This window comes from Macrotis lagotis, chromosome 1, assembly GCF_037893015.1.
Source record: "Macrotis lagotis isolate mMagLag1 chromosome 1, bilby.v1.9.chrom.fasta, whole genome shotgun sequence".
In the NCBI taxonomy this organism is placed as follows: Eukaryota; Metazoa; Chordata; class Mammalia; order Peramelemorphia; family Peramelidae; genus Macrotis; species Macrotis lagotis.
The window spans coordinates 388009710-388031012 of NC_133658.1; the positions used below are offsets into that span (position 1 = coordinate 388009710).

At 38.2% G+C, this 21303-nt stretch overlaps 1 protein-coding gene and 1 long non-coding RNA gene across 5 annotated transcripts in view; one reads left to right on the top strand and one right to left on the bottom strand.

Annotated features, from left to right (window-relative positions):
• The window catches only part of ATP10B (ATPase phospholipid transporting 10B (putative)), a 304974-nt gene that overhangs the window by 61974 nt on the left and 221697 nt on the right, over window positions 1–21303 (top strand). The gene's annotated exons all lie outside the window — the stretch shown is intronic.
• On the bottom strand, window positions 17121–18186 carry LOC141518234 (uncharacterized). The gene is made up of 2 exons (XR_012477129.1): window positions 18065–18186; window positions 17121–17544 (listed from the first exon to the last, which is right to left on the bottom strand). It is a non-coding gene; the product is annotated as an uncharacterized LOC141518234 (long non-coding RNA).

Here is a 21303-nt window from a genome sequence, read left to right on the forward strand (position 1 = left end):
TTTAACCCTGATTGCCTGACATCCAGGGCCATTTCCAGCCATTCTAATTCATATCTGGTGATTGAACCCAGATGGCTCTGAGGAGCACAGCACCCCCTCACTCAAAACCAATTCTTGTGCTTCTCATGATACCACCTCTCTGATGTCATAGTCTTCTTCAGGAATGAAGGACAAACATCATCACCACCTAGTATAGGCCCTAAGGTCCTACATTTGGAGCTGTAGAATATAGTAAAGGCTCATTTTACAGATGAGGAAATCAATGTCCAGAAAGGATGAGGGTTTCCTCAAATTGACATGGGTAGTTACAGAGGTAAGAAAGGAGTACAGTTTTCCTCACTTCAAATCCAGAGTCCTTTCTACTGTACCATTCAACCTCACAATCAATCAAGCAATCAACAAATACTTATTAAGCATCTACTACATGTCATTCAACAGGGATGGAAAAGGCAAAAGATTGTTTTTGTTCTCAAGGAGCTTATAGTCTAATGGAGGAGAAAACATGCAAACATATACAAAGCAAGCTATGTAGGGTTAGATAGGAACTAATTAACAGTGGAAGACACTAGAATTAAAAAGGAAGGCTTCTTGAACATTTGTTAAGTAGTTCTTGTTAAATTGTGTTATATTATTCAATAACAATTCTATGTGATAGATAATATAAGCATTACCATTCCCATTTTTCAGAGGAGAAAAACTTGAGGCTCAGAGTGGCATAATGACCAGTTAGTGGTAAAATATTGGAAACAGAACTCAAATTAGATATTCTGAATATAGATTTTTAAATCTCTCTGTGCCATACTGTCTCTCTAGTAAATATGGAATAAATATGAATTAAAATAAACTGAAGTAAAAGGAATTAAAGTTTTAATTCAGGACTAAAATTTCTAATTTGCTATAGTTTATTATCCTTAAAATCTTTCACCTTGGAACCCTGAACTATAGTGTACTGTAGTTGCCAAAGAGGCATCATGGGCCTAAGAATTAGTTGGCACTGATCACAGCTACAGATCACCTGCCAGATGTTGGTGGCCTTCCTGCTGAAACATTGGTCTCATCTACTTTGCCATTATCAGTATTTAAGTGGAAGCCAAGTCTCGACCTTATGCAATATATCAATGAGTGTCTTTGTCCACTGGATTGCTCCAACACAGCCAGGGAATGAGGAATAGATAAAGACCCAGGGAAGTGTCCATTCTAATCATGTCTACCTGGAAAAAGGTAGAAATCCCAGGGAGTCAAGAAAGTTGGGAAACTCCTACCACTTACAGGTAATGTGAACCAGAATAGAGTGGCAGCCATCAATTACTGAAGTTTCACTGCCCATGCCAGATAAATAGTCACCATATGAGTGCCTCCAAGCCCTGGTTTCATCCTGTGCTTTTTTGCAAATATTGTTACGTATGACTTTCCAATCCCAAATGATGTCTCTGAAACTGTTGTTAGATGATGGTAACCTGACAGAAAGGTTTGCCACCATTGCTCATGCTTGTGCTTCTGTGGTTTAATAAATCCTTTCTCCACCTCAATGGAACTGATTCATTGGAACTCAAAGGGAAATGATTTCAACAGATGTTAAGCCAGAGGAAAGAATTATTCCATCTGCTACTACATTTTTTTAATTAGGTGAAAGTAATTGTGAATATTCATTGCATAGCTTTAAGAAGTGACCTGTATTTCTTCTAGGATAGCTTTGTTATAAACTTGCAGTAATTCCAAGGGAAAGAGCAACCACCAAGAAATCACTTGCAAAGCTAGCCAGCAAATGTGCCATTTAAACTGCATCACAGGGGAAATGTATCTTTCTAAGAATTCAGGCATATTTAAGAAGAGTTAAGCTGCTATCTATGTGTGAAGCAAGAAAAGTATAGTGGGAAGAGAAATGCCATACAGTGTTCTGCTATTATAACAATATATAGTTTCCTTCCTAGATCAGACAAAGGTGGTTGTTGGGTGATGAAAAGATCATTGAATCTAGAAGTAGAAGAATTAGATTTGCCTCTTATAAGCTGTGTGAACTCAGAAAAATGAAGACACTGTGCCTATATCCTCCTATCTTTAAGTTGGGTCATAATCTTTATCCTTATTTCTTCAGGTTGTTGCAAGGATCAAATGGGTGTTAAACCTTTTGTGTAGTATTATTTAGCCTATATGGAGGTCAGGGTCTCAATCTATAATCTCTATTGTGTAGAGAACTCTGGGTAAGGAACTTCCTTCCCCAATTTAGGTGAGTAGTCTATAATCTAGAATTTAAGAAAGTTAGCTGTCAAAACTGGAGCACAGAGAAGAGGACATGTGTCCAAAACTTGACTTTGCCACTTAAAAAAAATGCATAAATTTGGACAAGCCACCTGACAACTCTGGACCCCAGTTTCTAGATGACTTGTAATGTCTCACCCAGCTTTAAATCTATGGCTTTCTGATAAGAACCTCTGACCAAGAGAGGGGTTTAGAGTATGATATATTCGGTCAAGCTTTGAAAACTACCTACAGATTAGATAATATTTATAATGCACCTAAGAAAGAAGGTCCCCTACCTTTTTGTCCATGATAGTGCTTTGCACAATCTGAATTTCCCTCCTGTCTTACCTCTAAAGAACCTCTATGAGTTGAATTCCAACCTGTGGGGAATGATTCAAACATCTCTGATGAATTCAACCATGGGAGGTAGGAGGGCAAGGGGGAACAGTGTGTTCTACAAGAGCCTCAGGCTGCAAGGGACAGCTGACCATATGTTCATCTTCTCATTCCGGAGTCAGTTCTGTCTCCCCCCACTCTCAGGTGGTTGATAAGCCAAGGTGCCAGCTCTCTCTCCAAAGCCAAGAAAATAAAAGCTGTAAATGTCAGCTTGCTCACAAATGAACACAGGCTGTTGCTTGCTTGGTGTTGGCTGAAATGTGAAGTGACAGCTCAGCTTCATTCTCTTTTTCTATTTTCCCCCTTACTCTGACTTTTTTTAACTGCCTCATTTTTTCTGTGTTCCAAAACTCTAAGTCTCTGACCAAAATGAATGAGGAATAATATCACTATTGGACTGCAGGTGCACCTTCTTTGAGAGACCTTTCCCAGTTTCCAGTTGCCTTCCTATGCTATATTTTCTATCTGTATTCTTTATCTGTCTATATATCTATCTGTCTACCTATGTGTGAGAATTTGTATGTGTATCTATGTCTGTGAATATGTGTCTCTCACATTTGATAGAATTTTTGAGGACTGGGATTCTTTTTGCTTTTTTTTGCATCTTAGGGCTTAGCAGAGTTGAATAGACTCATAATAAAAGCTTATCAATTCATTGGAAGGGATCTCCAAAGCCATCTGGTCTAGCCTATACATAGGTACCATTAGAAGATTATATCCATTATGACAAAATAGAAGTATGTGTTCACCCAGTGTTAGGAAATTCCCCCCAGACCTTAGAGAAAGAGCATCTCTTTGTTTTTGCTCTTACCATGATTCCTTTGACCCTTTTCTCAGTTATACTAAGAAATAGCTTCCTGTTTTTGTCTCCCAAAGATCACTGTCTCAGAAAACAAACTTGTCTCAGTGGATCTTCCTCCTTTCCTTCTCTTCTTTGTATCCTTTATGTAAATCTTTGCAATGACAAAGTAAATTTGGGGCAGGGGGATCAATTAGGTGGGGATCTTATGCTACTGTAGAAAATCAGTTATCTGGAAGACAGATTTCTGCACTTTTCTGATTGGGTAGACAGATGTGTTATAGGAACTCCCAAGTGTCTGAGACTGGATTTGAACTCCCCTCCTCCTAATTCTAAGGTCAGTGTTGTATCCACTGCACCATCTAACAGAGTCATCTCTAGTAATTCTGACTGATATCTGGTCACTGGATCCAAGTGGCTCTGGAGAAGAAAGTGGGGCTGGTGACTTAATACAGCATCCCTTCTCTCAAATCCAATTCATTACTTGTCATGGTATCACCTCCCAGATGTCATGATCTTCTTTGAGAACAAAAGAGATACAACAACAGTACCTGCCAAAATAATATATTAAGAACTCTCCTTGCCTTCATAACCATAATAATAGATAGGCACTATGCTAAGTACTTCACAATTATTTTCTCATTTGATCCTCACAACAACCCTGGGAAATAGGTATTATTATTATACCCATCTTATAGATGAGGAAATTGAGACAAACAGAGGTTAAATGACATACCTGAGATCATATAGTTTGTAAGTATCTGAGATTAGATTTGAATTCAGGTTTTTCTAATTCAGCACACTACCCCCTACACCACCTAGGATCATTGATTTTTCAACTGAAAGGGAGATTAGATTCTCCCCAAAGGGAGGTTAATTCTCCCATTTTCTCAATTTGAGAACTGGGGGGAAAGGGTCAAAAAAGATTAAATGACTTTTCAAGGACACAGAGAGTAAGTTAAAGAGACAGGATTTCAACCAAGATCACAGACTTAACTTGTCAAGGTTTCAGGGGAAAATTTTGTGGAAGATAGTGAACTACAATTTTATCTTTTATTGATCATTTGGGACCTTCGTTCTGAACATCAGACATTGAGCCCAAGAAAAAAACTTCATGGGTTATTTAGATAAAACTTAGGACTGCATAGAATAAGTCTGCTTTTCAAGAATTTGAGTCTCATTTTTAAGCGTTTTTTTTCTTTTTCCCTCTCTTACTGTTAGGTTATAGTAATGCCTGTAGTTTCTGATCTGATTAAGTGCTTTAGAAACCAGAAAACTGGGGCAGCTAGGTGGCACAGTGGATGGAGCACCAGCCCTGGAGTCAGGAGTACCTGAGTTCAAATCTGGCCTCAGACACTGAATAATTACCTAGCTGTGTGGTCTTGGGCAAGCCACTTAACCCCATTTGTCTTGCAAAATCCTAAAATAAAAATAAAATAAAATAGAAATCAGAAAACTAAGTTTATTAGAATTCTGTGAAAACTAAAAATGGATAGTTCCAAAGTAGATTTCTTATGCACAAAATCCATAAGCTTTAGCACTCCAATTTAGCATCATCTGGTTTTGATTGTAAGGGAGAAGAAAAAGAAGGGGGAGATGGCAAAAGAGGAAAGGAAAGAGAACAGAGGAAAGAGATAGTTTATTAAAGCATTTGTTCTGATATCACTAAAGAACAACTAGGAATGACTTAAGGGGCTACATAGAGACCTGGAATACTAAGTAGATTCTTCCTGATTCCTCTGGGTGGACTTGTTCACACCAACAGCAAAAATCTTCAGTAGAAATCTACAATGCAGCTAAAGAGAATATAGATAAATCATGAACAAGTAAATCAACTCCAGGTTAATTCATAATAAATTGAGATTATATAGCATAGAACCATACAGTGTGAAAACTGGAGAGGATTAAGTAAAGTAAGAGGTAGAAAAGAAAATCCAAGGGCATAATGATGCTAGAGGCAGTCTGGAAGACATGGAGCCAACCTCGGGCAGGACATGGAACTGCCCTTGGTGTCAATTCCTCATCTGTGAGGGAATTGGAATAATTCCCCTTCCAGGTCTAACTCTACAATATTATAATCCTATGACAACCACAGTAGATCTTGGGAGATCCAATGACTACCGGACAACATTTGATTCATCTCCAACTGTAGACACATTTGACATATGGAGCCAAGGTTGAGATTTTCAGGTCTTATGAAAATCTTTATTCCAGTGTATAATTAATTGCATGTACACATACACAAATTCTTATCTGCTGGAGATATCCATGCCTACCCTATCCATACTACCTCCCCTTCCTCCAGTGTTGCCTGTTTCAAAAGAATCAAAGAATATTATTACTGAGACAGATTGGGAAGAGTACAAAACTGTCAGCTAGCTACTTTGGAATTGAATTTTGGAATGGAAATGAAAGAAAAGGGAAGATTAAATAATGAAAACTGATGGCATGAAACCCACATGCGAACAATTGAGTAAATGTTGGCAACAGATTAGGGGGAAAAGAAGACTGAGTCTTAGTATCTTGAATATCCAAATTAAAAATGACAACTAGAGCAAAATATCAGAATGTACTTGGTATTTTTCCTCAACTTTTGAGAATATCCTCAAGGCTTATTTCTAACTACTCACCCTACACACACACACACACACACACACACACACACACACACACACACACACACACACACACACACACATTTATACTACTCTCCAACCAAATAATACTTACCATTTCTCCAATCTGCCCCATATTTTCTACACCTATGATTATTTCCTATGTCCACAGAATGTCCTTTCCCTATTTCAACCTATTAAAATTCTACTCATCTTTCAAACCTCAACTCAAATGCTGCCTTTCTCATGAAGCTTCTCACATAAGCTGGAAATTATTTCTCTATCATTTGTTCTCCTCATATTCTTCCAACTATTGTTGTATTTATCTGTGCCTGTGTCTTGTCACCCCAATAGACTGTAAATTCCTTTAGGGTAGGGATCATGCCTTACTCATCTTTGTGGCTTCCTAGCATTTTACACATACCTAGTAATAAGTTTTAGTTAATAAATCTTTTACTAGGGGAAAGTCTACACAGGCTTGCCCTGCTTGTCAGAACTCTCCTTACATTGAATAGCATTGTTTCATGCTTGTCCATCAACGCCCAAGCTTGTTTGCATCCACATCCTTGTGGGTACTCCTGATTACTGGAGAGATGCCAAATTCCAGATATTTGACATAAGCATTTCTGTCACAAGATGTGGGAAAGTAGGAGAGATTTTTCTTTGAGAACTATCATTTAGAACATATCCTACTGTGAAGTAGGAGCCACAGATGCTCAAGAAACAGTGCAAGAAACCCTGGGTGGCTTAATATTAACTTGAGTAAATCCCTCAGGACTTCTGCAGAAGAACTACTTGGAGGTTTCTTAGAAAAGAGTTTGTCCACATCTAAGAGCTATATCTGGGCCACTAGGAGCATTCCCCTTGGACTTATTTAAAACCCTTTGTTAGAGACGGCTAGGTGGCGCAGTGGATAGAGCACCGGCCCTGGAGTCAGGAGTACCTGAGTTCAAATCCAGCCTCAGACACATAATAATTGCCTAGCTGTGTGGCCTTGGACAAGCTACTTAACCCCATTTGCCTTGCAAAAAACTAAAAAAAAAAACCCTTTGTTAGTTAGACATTAAAACATTTACCAGAAACTGGGTGCAATATCCAGTTGCTATCCAGCCTGAATCTTTCTCCTCTTGTGTTAATTGGCCTACCAAAGTTTTGAGTCAAGGAGACTTCTGGAGACTTTCAATAATTTGTCTAGAAATAGAGTGTGCTAATGCAACTCCCCCCAAAATTAAAAGATACCAATTGCCAATAATATCAAACCATACTGCTTGCTATTTATGTGAGTTTGAGCAAATCATTTCGCCTCTCTGGGGCCTCGGTTTCCTCAGCTAAAAAATGAGGAGGTTGGACTGGATAATCTCTTAAGTTTCCTTCTTTTTATAAATCCTCTGAACTTATGATCTGATCTAGGATGCTGAGGAGAAATAATAATACCACCACCACCATTATACATAAATAAATACATGGCATTTTTCAAGAAGATAGTTTAAACCCATTATTGTTTTACATAATCTTAAATCTATTATCTCTTCTAAGAAGAGCTAGGTAGAAAAAGATCTAAGTATAACTTCAAAATTAGACAATAGAATCAAAATATGTTTTTAATTATTTGACATACATGGATGACATCAAGTTTTGTGGTTCCACTGAAAAGCACATTTAACAATTTGTTATCTCAGAATCTCCATTAATATAAGAAAATATCATTTGGATTCTACAATAGCAAAATTATTTCTTTTTTGTTTTTTTATTTTTTTGCAAGGCAATGGGGTTAAGTGACTTGCCCAGGGTCACACAGCTAGGCAATTATTAAGTGTCTGAGTCTGGATTTGGACTCAGGTACTCCTGACTCCAGGGCCGGTGCTCCATCCACTGTGCCACCTAGCTGCCCCTAGTAGCAAAATTCTTAATGAACTTCAAGGAAAGATAGTCATTGAAGACTTCGAACATAATTCTGGAAGCCAAATTGAATTAGTGGGTGAAGACAATAATGGAAAATACTTTGGTCTCATATAGGCAAGACAGCTTTGAAAGAGAAATATGCTGAGATTTATTGGCATCTTGAAATCAAAGGTCACTGGTAAGAATACATTTCAGGCAATTAACACCTACTCTGTTCCAGTTTTAATGTATGCTTTTGGAACTATAAAATGAAACAGAACAGATTTGGAAAGCATCCTAATAAAACATGTATAATATTAATGAACCACAGACCTCCATCACCCTAAGGCAGTTGTAAAAAGTTGAACACTTCCCAGTCAAATAAGAAGAAAAAGATTGATAGGGATTCTTAAAGCAGTTGATACACAGTCTCCAAAGCAAACCACTTCACCAATCAATATTCAAAGTGATTAATAAATAGACACCACTGGATTTGTCAAATATAACTGAAAGTGATTTAGCTCTAGATGAAGTCTATGAAAGAGCTAAGGTCTAAGAATGATCTCAAAAGGTCCTACTTGGGTGACATTGGCAAGAACCCAGACAACAATATGTCCACAAAATCAAGTAAATGATAGAGTCACATAGATTTATTTATGGAAATAGAGAGATATGGCAATTCAGAACCAGGTTGTGATGAATATAAATTACAAAAGGGTTATCCTTAAGAAGCCCAGACTTAATGAGCAATGCATTTTATTCAAGGGAATGGTAGGAACTGTTTAATACATCACTTCAGGCTATAAAATACCTCCCAAATAGACATGACCTGGTGGTTAGAATTATCCATCAGAAGCTTCTTATCTTTCAATGACTACAGATAAAAAAAAAAAACCTGTATTATAAAGGTATAGATATTGCAGACCTCAATGTATCCTTAAGGACTTAACCAATAAACTATACTGCCACTGGAATATTATCACAGACCAAACTGTTACCCAGTCATGATAATGATTCACAAAAAACTTAAGAACAATATTTTAATAGATGTTGACATAACATAATCTCCTAGTTGTATGGAAGATAAAACTTTCAAAATCTAGAGTCAATAAAATTAATCCAAATCATGTGGGAACAGAATGAGGCATATATTCCCATTATCCTGTGTTAGTAGGACTGTACCAAGGGTATTTTCAGTGGATTTCCCAAAGTCTGCACTACAAAACATCCCACTGCAGAAAAGTAGTTATTTTATCAATCTATTAAAAAAAAAGAACAATTAAATTAAATTAATAAACTATTAAAAATAAAAAAAAGAACGGCAGCAAGATAGCAACTCTAATAAGATGAGAAGAATAATTTGTCTTTATAAGCAACTACCTTTTTGGTCACAAGATCATATATGCACATAAACAGATAGATCCACATACACAAGTACATATTCATATGTATGTGTTTATATACATACATATATTTATATGTATACATAAATATGTATATTCATAAATCAGTCTCATATTGTTTATATGTGTGCATGTAGGTGTGTATATATTATATCAGGGTAGGTAGATGACACAATGGATAAAGTGTTGGGCCTGGAGTCAGAAAGACTCCTTTTCCTGAGTTCAAATCTGACCTCAGACACTTACTAGCTATGTGACCCTGGACAAGTCTTTTAACTCTGTTTGCCTCAGTTTCCTCATCTGTAAAATGAGCTGGAAAAGAAAATAATAAACCACCTCAGTATTTTTGCCAAGAAACCCGCAATCCTCAAAGAGTTTCACACAACTAAAAAACAAATGAACCTGAAATGCATGAAATCTGAAAAGAGCTTTAAGCCTATTTCTTCTTGATTCCAAAGCCAGTACCTTGTGCACTAGATCCTACTGCCTCATCAAGATAACTTGCTGTACTCAGGATGGGGATCATTTCTTTCATTTGTAAATACATGCATCTTACATCCAACATTATAAGACCTCTGTTCTGTTAGGTGCTAGAGAGAATTCAAAGATAAATAAGATGCTATTCCTGACATATGCTCACAATATAGATGGAAAGATGACATGAGCAAATAAATATCATACAAATAGACTATTTCAAGGCAAACATGAAATACTATGAGCTCAGATGATATAAAAAAAAATACTAAAACTAGCATTTTACCAGGAATACAATTTCTCATCATAAAACAAACTAGTTTCTCCATCCAGGGAGAAGGAAATATTTTTATGCTCTGTCTTTCAAAACCCCTGCAAAATATGGGACTAGTTAATTTTCTCCCAACCTACATTTGAGACAATAAACATCCCAAAGCCTTTTACAATGAGTGACTTGAGAGAAGTTCTAAGTTCCTGTTTGTTTTTACTAACCAACATGGGGGGAAGGGATGGAAGAAGAGGATGTGACCTTAATCTTGACATCAGCTTCATGTAGCCCAGAAAGCAATCACCTGCACATTTGTCTAGACTTTTTTTTAAGGTTTTTGTAAGGCAAATGGGGTTAAGTGGCTTGCCCAAGGCCACACAGCTAGGTAATTATTAAGTGTCTGAGATCGGATTTGAACCCAGGTACTCCTGACTCCAGGGCCAGTGTTTTATCCACTGCGCCACCTAGCCGCCCCATTGTCTAAACTTTTTGATGGGGAGGGTGTTCAGTTATATATGGTTTTTAAAAAATCTGCTTCTAGATACTGGTACTCAAATTCTACCTGTCCCTCTGGAGATATTCTGGTTCTGATTTGTGGAGGTTGTTTTACCTAATGTATTGGGTATAGTATTTCATTATATGTCTTTACACAAATTTTTCTATCCCCAGTTCAGTTTCTAGAGGACCTTCTGTTCTTGCTGAAATGCATGAGTCCTCCCAGGGACTTATCAGTCACCAAGGCAAGCATTTTGTTACTGCTACAAAATTCTGCTATATTTCATTGGGCTTATGGCCTTGGCAATCAGAGCAGACAGATTTCTGGCTCTGTGGAATATGGGCTAATCTAAGTGGTAGCAGACAGGAGGAACTGCATTAATAAAGTCACATTGAAGAACATTTGCATATACATGGATGCTAGTACATACAGATCAAGCCACAGACCAATGACAACTTGGGCAGATATTGTTGGACTTCTAAAATATGCAGACAATTTGAAACCTTCAGGAATGATTTAAACAGTTTTTCCAAGATACATTTAATTCAGATTTAACAAGACAGTTAAATTTAACAAGATGTTATTAAATTTAGTTGGTTGTTTAATATGGATGTCTTAAAGAGTTATGTAGGAGATTAATAGCATTATTAATGCTAATTGATTTTTTATAATTAGTATTTAAATTTCAATAGTTTTCATTAAACTGGAAGAGTTCAACCACAAGACCACTTGTCAAGCATGTTATAGTGGGGATTCCTTCATCTAAATAGTTGGATGGTTGCTGAATTTCCCTCAAAATTCTTTGATAATAGAAATGTATTATATGAGAGATAACCTGGCATAGTAGATAGAGTAGTCAGGATGTCCTGAGTTTATATCTTTACTGTAACACATATCAGCCATATGACTGTGAATATTTCACTTTTCAGCAACTATCTTAAGATCATAAGTTTTAACCACCAGGAGCTACCTACATAAATGAAATCATAAGTCAGGGCAAAAAGAAAAAAATACATATGCAGAAACAAATCACTGAAGAAATTTTGAGTTTCAGTCTAAGGCTGAATGGGGAAGACAGAGAGTAGGAGTGATTGCTTAGATACATGGACCATATTGGAGAAAGGAAAGGATTTTTTCATAGCCTTGAAATAATTATCTGTCACTCTAGATATAAATATATACATACAAACCAGGTCAAGAATGTAATTATACTTATGTCATATCATGGTACATATCTATGTATATATGTGGGTGTGGAGATATAGCTATAGATATAGACCATAGTTGGAAAGAAGGGGTTTTATAATAAAAATGGAGTTTTAGGAAGCTTAAGCTAGGGGTGTTGTACAGAATGGATTGGAATTAATAGTACAGCTCATTCCCTTCCTTCCCTTTCCTTAATAGTCCTCTAGCTGGAGGTGTATCATACCACACACACACACACACACACACACACACACACACACACACACACACCTCATTAGGAAAGAAATGTCATCCTCAGCCTGGAGAGATGGAGAAGCCAGAGACAAAGAAAAGTCCTTTCCAGAATCAAGCCCAGACACTCCAGTGTTCCCTTTGGGAAATGGAGCCACAACCACAAACCCAAAGCGCCCCCTAACGTTGGTCCCTCTTACGTGGATTCAGTGAACATTCCGGAGGCTGCAGCAAAGCTGAAGCCCCGGCTGCATCCCTGTACTTGTTGCTCCCTAGCAACCACCAGGGCTGGCTGCATTCAACAGAAGATAGGGGAGGAAGGGAGAGAGGATCCAGGAAGGGGGAAGAGAAAGAAATAATCATATAAATATGCACTCATTGTGAAAAGAGAAGTCCAATTGAGTGATGCTTATTTAGCAAAGCCCCCTCACTGTTCTGTTGCCATGACCTCTCCCTCCTCATCTCCGGAAATGCTTCTCTCACTGTTCTTTACATAGGGGCTGGGGGGGGGGGGGTTGGGCGCCAGTTGGAACTTTGATCTTTCAAAAGCTTCTGGCTTTTATTGGCAAACCCAGGAGACGGGATCTTTGTTTCTGACTCCTTAAGTCTCTGGTCCTAAATCAAAATATCTGAGTGAACGGACAGAAACTTGGGGGGGGGGTGAAAAGGATGTATGAAATTGGGTGGGGAGAAAGGGGAGAACGTTCTACCTCCACCACCCCACCTCTCCCAGCTTCCTAGTCAGGCAGGTACTCAGCCAGGGAAGGATTCCTGGGAGGCTTACCTTCCAGACAGTCCAGTGTTTTTTGGCATATTTGTAAAGTTGCAGTCTTTTAGCCATCCTGAGTCAATACTGGCACGGACCCGTTGTTAGCTAGGGCCAGGGGAGTGAACAGAAATGTGGGCATTGACTGCAGAGAACCTGAATGGCTGTGAATGAAGTTCACTGAACAAATTTGCCCCTCTTTCACCACCACCTATCACAACCATCATTACCCTGACTCAGCCAGAAACCCCTAACAGAAGAAGGGTGACTCCCATGAGTAGGGTTGACTTCCCCTTCCTTTGCTCCCATTCACATGCTGCAGAAAGGACCTGGTGGAAACCATGAGATTATGCTGATTAGACCCACTGCAAACTGATGATATTTAATCTTACAGTGTTTGGCATAGTGCTTGAAATATAGGAAGTGCTAAATAAACGTTTATTGACTATTATTGACTATCTCAACTGGCACCTCACTGCAGCAAGAAAAAAAAATCTATTCGTTGCTAATCAAATCACTTTCCTATAGCCAAGTTCAAACCCTTCTTATCTTTCCTCTCAAGTCTCAAACCCTTCCCTCTCAGTGGAGGACCTTGCCTTAAACTTGAAAAAATTAAGGTGATTCACCATCTTTTCTCCTCCTCATCTCACGTCATTCAGACTTTAGTTCCATGTCATCTCTTTCACTGAGGTCTTGGATGAAGAGGTGATCCTTTTCCTTGCCAAAGTCTTCTACATACACCCTTGAATATATCTTCTCCCATCTTCTCTACCAGATTAGATCCCTCCAATATCATATCCAGTCTCTCTTCTCTATATCCTGGATCCTTCCCTGATGTCTACAAACACACCCATAATCCCTATCCTTTAAAAAAAATGAGATCACCAAGTGAGACAGTATAGAAGGAAGAGAAAAGAAGACAGGACAGAACTTTGGAGAGTTCTCTCAGCAAGTGAGTATGACCAGCAAAAGAGACTGGGGAGAGAAGGGATAGTTTCATATACAAAGAAGATCAAAGAGAGAGGAAAGAGAGAGAGGGAAAGAGAGAGAGAGAGAGAGACAGACAGACAGACAGACAGACAGACAGACAGACAGACAAGGTCAAAGATATAACCATCCTTTTAAATATATCATATCAAGGGGCAACTAGATAATATAGTGGATGTAGCTCCCGCCCTGGTATCAGGAGTTAAAATCCAACCTCAAACACAACAATTACCTAGCTGTGTGACTTGGGCAAGTCACTTAACCCCATTGCCCTGCCAAAAATAAAAGATACCATATCAAGGCATGGCCATACTAGAGAAAATTGAGGACCTAATAAAGACAGCAGTCAGAATACTGATGGAAAACATTGACCTGATTCTGTAAATACTGAATTATGATGATATTCTTTTTATAAGAAATATTTTTATTGATAAATTAATTCATAAACACATATGGGACTGGGAATATAATCTTAGGTCCTTAGGGTCCCATGTTCATCAAAGACAGGTCAGCTAGATGGCACATTAGATAGAGCACTGGCCCTGGAGTTAGGAGGACCTGAGTTCAAATCAGACCTCAGATACTTAATAATTACCTAGTTGCATGACCTTGAGCAAGCCACTTAACCCTGACTGCCTAACATCCCAGGCCCATTTCCAGTCATTCTGATTCATATCTGACCACTGGACCCAGATGACTCTGGAGGAGAAAGTGAAGTTGGTGACTTAGCCCAGCACCCCTCACTAAAATCCAATCTATGTGCTTGTCCTGGTTTCACCCTCCCCATGTCATGGTCTTCAAGAATGAAGGACAACATTATCATCATCATCATGATGATCATCATCATAAAAGACAGCATAGAGGGAAGTACCTGATGATCTTTCACACAACATCCCATATCTAAGCACTAGCCTTAGCTTTTCCAAAAACTCCGACCCAGGAGATATGTCGGAAGAAGAAGCTGATCATCCATTTGGCTGAGGAAGGTGAAGGAACATCTGTGATTGGTTTTAATCACTCTGTTGCATGACCCCTCCTGCTGTTTTCTAGCTGTTTTATGTTGTAGCCTAACAATGTTTCCAGGGAAAAATTTGATAAGCAGGCTCAATATTTCCTCGTGAACCTAAAAGGTGACAAATAGGGCTTGCTTAGCCAACTCTCCCTCCCATTCCTCACAAGGGAGTGTTCAATTTTTCATCTGCTTCTGCTAGGCTCATTAATAATAGAGATATAATTGGTGGTCCTATTGAAATATAAATATTTCTGTTAAAAAATGATCTTGCCACCTCTGCCCCTATTTTTCCCTTAGAGGGTAAAAAGACATTATCATTGCCTGGGGTGATCCTCTCAAGTTACACTAAATATTGGCAATGGAATTCTAGTTAGGGATGTCTAGTCAGGCACTGAAGCTATTGTGAGCAGCTAGAATTCCGTGAAGATCGTCTTATGTGCTTGGATTTCTGGGTTGACAAAAAGTGTGAGATTGCACTTGAAGAAAGCAACAAACTTCAGTGAGATCTGAAGGAGGGGTGGGAGAAGGTATATCATAGTATGCTTGCATTTGGGATTTGGTGGATGTGTGTGTGTGTGTGTGTGTGTGTGTGTGTGTTTGTATGTGTGTCTCTATGTCTGTGTAGATTTCAGAGAAGAGAGCCCCCAGTATGGAAACCTTTTCAATCTATGCAGACCAGCAGATGAGCAACTACCCCTGGAAAACTGCCAGACAAACTAAGAGGTTAGGCTAATTCATCTATGATGATATAGCTGGCATGAGTGAAAGGAAAAGAGTAAATCTGTGTTGCTAATTCCAAGGCCAGAATCCTAACTATTATGAGACTGCCTCTTTTTTTAAATAAAATTTTATTTTATTTTTCCATTTATATCAATGGTAGTTTTTCAGTATTCATCCATTTACAAATTCATGAGTTCCACATTTTTCTAATACCCTCCCTTTCCTCCCCCTCCATGATGATAAACAGTCTGGCAAGAGTTGTACAGTTCTGGGGGTGGCTAGGTGGCACAGTGGATAGAGTACCAGCCCTAGAGTCAGGAGTACCTGAGTTCAAATCCGGCCTCAGACACTTAATAATTACCTAGCTGTGTGGCCTTGGGCAAGCCACTTAACCCCATTTGCCTTGTAAAAACCTAAAAAAAAGAATTGTACATTTGTGTTTAACATATTTATATATTACAGATATTGTCTCTTACTCATAAAGTTTGAGATGGTTATCAAAGAATGGCTCCATGCCAGCCTTTCTTTGGGACTACCACATAACTTCCCTGTTTTCTTTTATGCACCTAACACTGCCCTCTTAACCGAGGATTTCCTATTATGGTCCTTGTGTTCCCTGAAGCACTCCATGTGGCCAGTCTCCTTACAGTATACTAAGACCTTACCCATTCCATGTCCTACTGCTTCAGGATCCTGCTTTATCATTGTAATAGCTTAATCATCAGTCCTCCCTACAGCAGGGAAGATATTATTTTGTGTATATGTCTTCAGCCTATGGGATTTTGAAATATTTATAAACATTCATGGACATATATGGAGTGTTTCTTTCCTCACAATTCTGTGAGACACAAAATGCAAATTTTTCTACCATTTTACAAATGTGGAAACTATTGAGGTTAATATCAATGGCAGGATTTGAACCCATCTCTTAACCCTGAATCAGGTACTCTTCCCTAAAGTACAGGTCTTAGACTATCACCTGTTCAAGAAGCATCAGTGTTTCTCTCTTGTCCCTAGGATAAAATGCTAATTACTATTTGTCAGTTATGGTCTTTCACAATCTGCCTCCAGGGACCTTGCCAGGATCACTTCCCCTAACTCTTCTTAATTCATTATAGGATCCAGTCAAACTGAAATTCTTATTATTGCTATATACAAAATCCCATCTCCAACTTCCAGCCTTTTACTCAAGTTGAACCCTAAAGCCTGGAATGCTTCCTCGAACTCCTGCCTCATAAAAATCTCTAGCTTACCTCAAACCTCCACCAAAGTACCTTCTCTCTTAAGAAGCCTCTCTTGATTCCTTCCAACTACTGCCTCCACAAGTTGCTAATTCCCCTTCCATGGAAGTAATATTCTAGCTACTGTATCTATATTTTGTATTTAATTTTTCTCTGTGTATATGTTGTTTCTTTCGAAAGAATTTAAGCTCCTTCAGGTCAGGAATGTTTGATTTTTTTTCTTTGTATCCCTAGTGCCTAACATAGAGTAAGCATTTGATAACTGTATATTGAATGAATGAGTATGCATATATTCACATATATGAATGAATGAATATGTAATATATACATGAATGTATTCATTCCTATACTTATGGATTTATGCAGGAATCATCACACCATAACTCAGTTTATAATGCACTTTTAATCATAGCATGAGTTGGAAGAGTTCTTAATGATCATCTGGTAAATTCTTTGAGGAAGAAACTGAGATCTAGAGAGGGGGGAAATGACTTTTTGAAGGTCACATAGCCAGTTAAGGATATCCATTTCTAGAGATACTCCCAGTTCCCCATCTGGTACTCCTCCATTCTATTGCCTTCTAAGTGATCCAAGGAGCAGGACTTCAGCTCTTCAGCAAGGGTCAGGGACTCGCTAACAGTGAAGCTTCTGTGACATCCTCTCATTCCAGCAGCCAGCCTGCCTCTCAAGGCATTTGTTTTCACTAAGTATAGGACAGCTAGCATACGTAAGTGACTTAATTAGAACTGTGCCAAAAGCCTGTAATTGGGCACCTGAAGCCAGTCATCCGCCAAATTTCAGACACATTCTGAAAAGTTGAAAAATAAAAGAAACATTGTCATCATCACTTACTAAAGTGTCACTTTAAAGCTTTATCAGCAAGGCAGAAAGTAGCATTCATTAACAGTAATATTAGGACCTGCTATTTGTTGGTAGGAGAGGAAACCCCACATCATGGTACCATCTGTGCCTTAAGAATTAGCTAAAATCACAGAATTGGAAGGAGCATACTTCATCTTTTCTATACCATGGACCCCTTTAACATCTGATGAAGCCTAAGGACTCCTTAGCAGAATAATTTTTTAAATAATTGAAGAAAATGCTAAATTGAAGTTCGAGATTAATCAAATTAAGCATTCATTAGATACTTACTATGTTCTGGACCCTGTATAAGTACTGAAGAATTAAAATAAAGGCATAATTTTTCCCATCCACGTTTGTACAACCCTGAAATGTATCAAAATTCAAATTAAGAATCCCTGATCTAACTGCAAGAGTGCTAGACTGAGGCTTGGGAGACACAAGTCTAGTCATTTATTTGTCAGTACCTTCATATTTCATCTTGAGCAAGTTATTTCTTCTTCCTGATCCTTGGTTTCTCTACTTATAAAATGAGGCAATTGGACAATCTTGTCACTTCTTGTGGATAATTATGAATCTGTGAATCTGAATGCAAGAGAAAATCACTGAACTAAGTCAGAAGATCAGAGTTCACATCCTGACCTTGACTTTTCCCAACTGGTACAACCATTAGCCTATTGGGGATCATTTTCTTTAGCTACAAAAATGGATGTGATAATGAACATATTGCCTACCCAACAGAACTGCTTTGAATAAAGTGCTTTGTATACTTGAAAGAAATAAAAAATGTGAGTTGTTATTATTAAAGAGACTCTTATTTGTTTCTAAAAAAAATTGAATGTTTTAGAAACCTCCAACAGAGAAGGCAACACAACTTATGTATGTGTATATCACCAAGAGGCCTCCTCAGGATTAGGTTGAATGGAAGGAGTCAGTGCAGAGGTGCAGGTGGAGAGGAGGGTTCATAAAATTGCTAACAAGGCAAAAGGAAGCTGGCATTGATGCAGAAACTGTGAATAATTCTTTATGCACCTGAATATGTATCAGCTCCAGCCCATTTGTTCCATCTGTGGGGATGGGCTCACTGAAACCACATGGAGAACATGAGCTAGCACATCTGTAGAGGGAGGGAGGGCAATCATGTGGAAGATCATTCTGATGATACCATTTTCAGTCCTGAGCTTAAAGCGTGTCCATCCTTAGAACTCAAGGGGATCTTGGAACCATGCAACCTTGACAAGCTCCAAAAGAAAATACCAATTCAGACAGCATCTCTCATTGAATCATGGCATGGCACACCTGGAAAGAGACCTAAGAAATCTGCTCCCAACCCTCACAGAAGTTCAGTTAGAAGGGGCCTCAAGGACATCAAGCTCAACCTGATCAAGAATCTCCTCTATGACATATTCAATTAATGAATGATCATTCTTTGCTTACATTCCCCTCTAGTGAGAGAGGGAACCCAAGACCATTTAAAGCAATCCATTCCATTTTTTAAAAATATCCAATTGTTAGAAAGTTTTCCAGCAAAGGAAGCATAAATTTACTTCTCTTTAATTTTCCCTCATTTTTTCTAATTCTGCCTTGTAGAGAATAAATCTAATTTCTGTCATTTGGTGGCCATTCAAATTCTTTAAAGATTTCAAACGAGAAGGAACTAGGAGGTCATTTACTCTAACTCATTTTACAGAAGGGGAAGCTGAGGAGAAAAAGGTTAATTACTTATCTAAGTTCAAATAAGTAGCAACTAGCAGATGCATAATTTTAATTTCTAAGGTTAAGCCTAGTACTATAATTTACTAGTAAATGAATCATAATGTTCATCCAAAGACTTTTCTTCTCTAGGCTTAACAGCTACATGTCTTTCCATCAATCTTTATATGCCAAGAACTCAAGATTCTTCATTACTCTGACTACTCTCCTAATGACTTCCAGCTTATCAATTTCCTACCAAAAACATGGTAGAAACTACACAAAGCTATCAAATTACCTTTTTTTTTAACTGAAGAGACCAAAACCCAGGGGGAAAAATGCTTTGCCCAAGGTCACAGAGCTGGACCTAAAATCCATAGCCATTGTTCTTTATTCTGCCCCCCTTCTGGGGGGCAGAATCACAGACATGATTCAATGGGCCATCCACCCTAATCCAACTAAGGTAGCTTTTATGGTACAATTCCTCCAAATCTCTGAGCAATTCCCTCCCTCCAGAGCTTTACCTCTGAGATCATTTTGACAGCCTGGTTAAAAATCACTCTTGAAGGTTCCTCAAATACAATTCAACCTATTTTTCCACATAGTAAGTGATCTAGAGAAAACTCCTTTCTACTTCTACTGCTCTTTCTTTTAAGTTCCTTTGCTTTGTTTTTTTTTTCCCTATTTTAATCTTTGTCTTTTGTTCAGAACGGAATTATCCATCCAAAGGTGCTGAAGTGTTTACTCCCTAGTCTATCATATTCCATCAAGTGTTGTTGTGATACTCATTTGTGAGACTATGGGGGTTTGGGGGGGGGGGAATGAGTTATAGTGAAGAAAAAGCCTCAGCTTGCCCTATAATTTACAAATGAGAATAAAAAAACTTTCTGTGAGATTGGGGTTGATTCTTCTGAAGTGTACATTTCCTGTGAAATAAAAGAATCATATTACAGGCTATAAGAGGCTTTCATGAACCTTACAGTCACCATGAAAATCTGCAAGGTGAGCAGTTTGTCTACTCACCTTGAAAATCACCTCCACCTCACCCCATTCTGAGTGTCATGCTACCTCATGGCTGACCTGATTTCCACAACCACTGGCTAAGTATGGTATCTTAATGGGGGTTACTCTATTTCCTAATAAAATTTTATTAGTATCTGAGAATTGGGAGAGTCTTAAAGAAATCATTTTGTCCAACCTTATGCAAAGCAGGAATATGCCTCACACACTTAAGAAATTTTTTGAGATTCAAATGTCGCCCTATACAGAGTGCTATGTCCTATGCTCACCACATGATTCTTGATGATGAGTCTAAGCAGTAATAGTTAGTGCTAGATGTAAGACAAGGAAAGGGGAATATAATGACTTAAATTTTATCTTTTAGTTTTGGATAAAAGAATACAGACTTGTGTTCCTTAACATCTAGTGCCTTCCTGTATGAAATTACCTTCCAGATACTCTATGTATAATCACAAGCACCTTGAGAACGGGAACTTTTTTGATAAGGGAGCTAAAGGATGGCTCTGGGCCCAATCATAAAGAACTGAGTTCAAGTTTAGTGTCAGAAACTTACTAGCTGTGTGACCCTAGTCAAGTCATATAACCTCTGTCTGCCTCAGTTTCCTCAACTGAGAATCACAAAGAAAACATTTAATGAATATACATTGACTGACTGATGTTACCTATATGAGTATCTCTATGTAGAAATCTCTTCCATTGAAACAAATCAGCACCTTGTCTGCAACTTAAAATCTTAGCTATCTGAGGGAAAGAGTGGTTGAGTTGCCCAAGCTATTATATCTCAGGAACAACATTTAAACTCAGGTCTTACTAACTACACCTTGTTGATTGTCTATGTTTGTTATTTTTGTTAGGCAAATAAAGGGTGCAGTCTTTACAGTAGGAGCCTATTTGTCCAAAATCAATATGACAACTTGAGGATGACCAAAACACAGGTTGGCATCTTCCCCATCCCCACTTCAGTTTCTTATGTTAAGTTAGATTATAATTTCAT